Source organism: Gavialis gangeticus, unplaced genomic scaffold (genome assembly GCF_001723915.1).
Source record: "Gavialis gangeticus isolate Ggan-Ray unplaced genomic scaffold, GavGan_comp1, whole genome shotgun sequence".
In the NCBI taxonomy this organism is placed as follows: Eukaryota; Metazoa; Chordata; order Crocodylia; family Gavialidae; genus Gavialis; species Gavialis gangeticus.
In genome coordinates this window covers 60,365,331-60,369,613 of record NW_017729033.1, presented here as the reverse complement: position 1 = coordinate 60,369,613, position 4,283 = coordinate 60,365,331, and positions in this window count along the sequence as shown.

The window sequence follows — 4,283 nt, the reverse complement described above, 5'->3', positions numbered from 1 at the left end:
TTTTATTCTGGTCCAGTTGAATTTCAAGGAGATATAGAAGAAATATTTTTCAGACTACAGAGTCCAATTAAGAAGCATATTTTCAATTTATAAGAAATAACACAATCATAATGAAGAGTAAAGCAGACCAATAAGTATATTTGTTACTTTTGCTAGCTTGGATATTTCACCTGTCAAAAACCTGTGTCCTGCTATGGCTTGCTGGGTTCATAATAAAAAACTGGATAACTTTGAAAAATAAAGCATTTGTTTTCTCCCTCACTAGGCCTAATCATTCTTTTCCATCTTAATCCCTCTTTACAGCTTTCTGCCTGGATATAAATTTCTATGAGTTCCTTGGGGAGGTCTTCCACATGGTTTACTCATAGAGAGTTAGTGCCTGCTGCCAAACTGGGTAGATCTGGTGCACTGCTTTTATAACCTGGAAGCCTCCTACTGGCTCCAATGGAACCACACTAGCTTTATGCTATCTATGACAGTCTCTCTCACCCTGAAGAAGGGCTATCTGAGAATGGTAACTTACCTGGGAAAGGTTAGAAGACCATGCGCATTCTCTTCGCCCTGTTAGGCTCCATCATCCTTCTGGTTTAGCTTAGTCACCCCTTCCCTCCTGTGGCCCTGGACACGTGTTCAGGTGGCAAATCATATTGTGAAGCCAGTTCAGTCTTAGCTTCTAAATGGAAAGGAGAGATTGACAAACATCCCATTAACAATGTGAAAATGCAAAGGAACAAAATATTATCCAATCATATGCAACTGGTTTTACTGACTAACAGACTGCTGTGAAGCTCTCAATAGAGCAGACATTATCAGAATAAAGTCTTAGAGGTCTGTTTCAGTCATGGGCAATTTCCTTTTATTATTTGTTTAATACAGATAATTAGCAGGATGCTCTTTTGCTACAGATTAATTTGTTTAAGAATCACAGCAGATGTAACTGGGCCACCAATGTAATGGGTCTCCTACAGACCAGTTAGCCAGTATTTGAAAATATGTTAAAGTCTTAGGAAGACTTCTGAAAGAAAATAAAAGAAGGTGTACCCATATGCTGAAATTTCAACTTACAGGACTGAGATGATTACTGCTCTTTAGGAATTATAATATGAACTGTACTCACAATTAAAACACTTTTTCTGAGTAGATTCATAGAACTCAGTAGCAACTTGGTTTAACAATGAAGCTCATTAGAATATTGGGAGATTTAATATATTTTATCCCTAAAAGTAAAATCTACATTGTATTTATAATGAATGAAAACTCATCTAGGTCTACAGTGATTTGTATGCGTTTCTCTACAGCACATTAATAAAAAAAGTCTCTCAACATAGTTAATGAATGACAGTATTATTGACACATTAGCCTTGTCCACACTACAGAGTTCAATAAGTTTAGTGCATCCACAGTAGCCTTCTATCTAACGTAAGCCTGGTCAACATACCCAGGCACCTAATGTCTTTTGAATACACTACTCCAAAATTTCCAGCACACACCCTGAAAAGGGGCCTGCACTACATCCTACCCAAACAGAAAAAAACCGACATGCATGGGATCACAAAAGCTACAACAGCTCAAAACTAGACAGCTGTCCTGAGTATAGGTGACATTGCAGCTGCAAAATCAACACTAGTGCTGCAAGAGTAGTGATGCAATGTAAGATACAAAAATTATAAACTTTTCTACCAGGACTGCCATGCTGCTTCCAGCACTTTTGCATGACTGTAAAAAATGTAGTGTGTTTGCATGATGCATCTGACAGGTGTAGTAGGCACCTGCACCACAAAATGTTCTAGACTAGACAAGGTTAGGAGCTGCTTTTCTGTCTTTAGTATAGTCAGGGCTGGTAACATGCTATCATTAAGACGCCAGATATTTTCTGTAAGTTTCTTCTTGGCTCCTTGCTGAACTTTGATGTTTGGGCTGAAATTTTTCATGCCAGGTTTCTGTCTCAGGGTCATTTTTTGTTATTTTTATTTGTTTTAATTTCAGCTAAGTTGGTTCTGTAATTTCTGAGAATGAGGCAAGATAAAGGTGCATTGTTTTGGCTGCATGAAAATATTCTGGTCACCTTTGGGTGAAGAAGCTGCGGTCTGCATATTTTAAGCAGGGTCTTGACATTTGACAGGGAAGTATGTTTTACTCTTTCTCTGAAAAGATACTTATATTTGGACAAGTTGTAAGCTTTCAAAAATCCCAGTTTGCACATGCCCATAAGAGATTTAAAATTCAGCACCTAACGTTTGTGAAGATTCCATCCTCATTGAGCGTGTGTGTGTGTGTGTGTGTGTGTGTGTGTGTGTGTGTGTAAACCCTGGTCAAAAATGAGTTCCATCCATTCGGTTTACCAAATGAGGTAGGGTTCCTGTGGAAAAACAGCATGTTACCATGTAATTAAGGACTGATTGCATCATGCTGCAGATGCACTCAAGGGGTCAAAGTAAGGGTGCATAGACAACTTTAATTCTAACTCCTTGATGTTGGACTTTGAAACCATGAAACTTCATCATTATTTTTTGTGTGTAATTGAAATATATAATAATAAATACTGCTACTAATACTACAGCTTTTCAGTTCTATAGCACTACATATCTAATAATTTATATGCAGGTATTATGACCTTCACATTACGTCTAGCAGATAAACAATCGTTCCCATTTTGCAGATGAGAAAACAGGATCAAAAAAATTAAATAACGTGCCCAAGATCACATAGGAAACTGGTGGCACAATAGGAAAAGGAACATAAACGTAGAAATGCTTTGCCACAGGGGGGGTTAAGTGCTCACTCATTATACAGTAAAACAAAGTCAGCATTTTCTCCTAACCAGAAAACAGAGAACCAGAAAATGAAACTGTCTAGGTTAGTTTTATTGACTTAGATCAAAAGCAAAAAGGAAACAAATAGCATAAGTAGTGAAAAGCAAATTTGTTCATTTTTTAAATAATCTTCAGTGTTAGCACTGGTAAGCATTTGCTTTGTAACAAAGAATGGCATTTGGTTCTTACATTACAAAAATCCTCTTTTTATCTGTCCCTCAAGAGAAAGACTGGTCAAAAGTTTTTGAATATGGCAGTCTAAACATAAAGTTAATCCCCATTTTAGCACTGAAATAAAAGATAACTTATTTTCAGATATTCCAAGCTTTCAAAGCTCTAAGGACAGAGCCAACCCAAGCAGGGTGCAGGGCCCGTAGCAAAACTGCTTATGCAGGGTCCTGCCCCAAGCCCACACACCCTGGATGTGAAGAAGCCGGGGGGAGGGGAGGGAGCGAGCGGCCAGATGCAAAGCCAGCGGTAGTGGCGCGGAGTCACTACAGCCACTCTGCCTGGCTCCACAGGGCCCCCCAAAGCACGGGGCTCGAGGCAGTCGCCCTGATTTGCCCCCCAGCAGGGGTGGCCCTGCTCATGAATATTGGTGAACAGTGTACCTACACAAGACATTTACTGAGCAGTAGACTAATTAGCTGCACAGTAAATGTCTCAGTGTCTACATGTGCACCCCTATTAGGCTGGAGTAAACTTATTAGCTCTTCAATAGGCTAGTACTTGTAAATACAAGTACTATTCTGTTGTGAAGTAAAAAACTCCACAGCAGCACGTGTACAGATGCTGCTGTGGCTGGCTGGGATAAGAGAGTACTTCTGTGCTGGGGCTGCCTGCTGGCTAGCCCCACAATGAAGCACCCTTATGCCCCAGCCAGCACTCTGCAACACACGGAGAGCTGGGGGAGCAGGGCTGTGCTGGCAGGCTGACCCCTCAGGTCCCCTGCCAGCTGGAGTTGCTTCAACCCAGCTCAATGTGCTGTGGTCCTGGGTGCACGTTCATATGCAATAAATCCTGGAGATTATTGCTCCCTGGGCAGATTCAAACAGGTCGCCAGAGAACAATAAACTCCAGGCAATAAACTCTGGAGTTTGTTGCTTTGCATTAGTTGCACATGTAGATGCACCTAGTTGGGAGCATTCTGCTCCTTGGGGTCAGGAACTTTTCATTTGGGCATCCAACTTAAGGCCTGCCAATTTGACAACACTGGCCTATAAGCCTTCACATTGATCATATTCAGTTTTCTAGTTTCTAAGTTTATAATTGTTTCTGCTTTACAAGGGGGATATTGACCCTTAATCAATACAATGTAAATGCAGAAGCTATTTCCGGTCCCCTGTTCTTTTATGAGCATTCAGCGTGAATGCTGGATGATGTTACACTCCTGGGAAGTGCATCTCAAAATGCAGCAAATTTTGTAAGAGAAAAACTATATTGATTTGAATAGTCACATAGTATAATGTT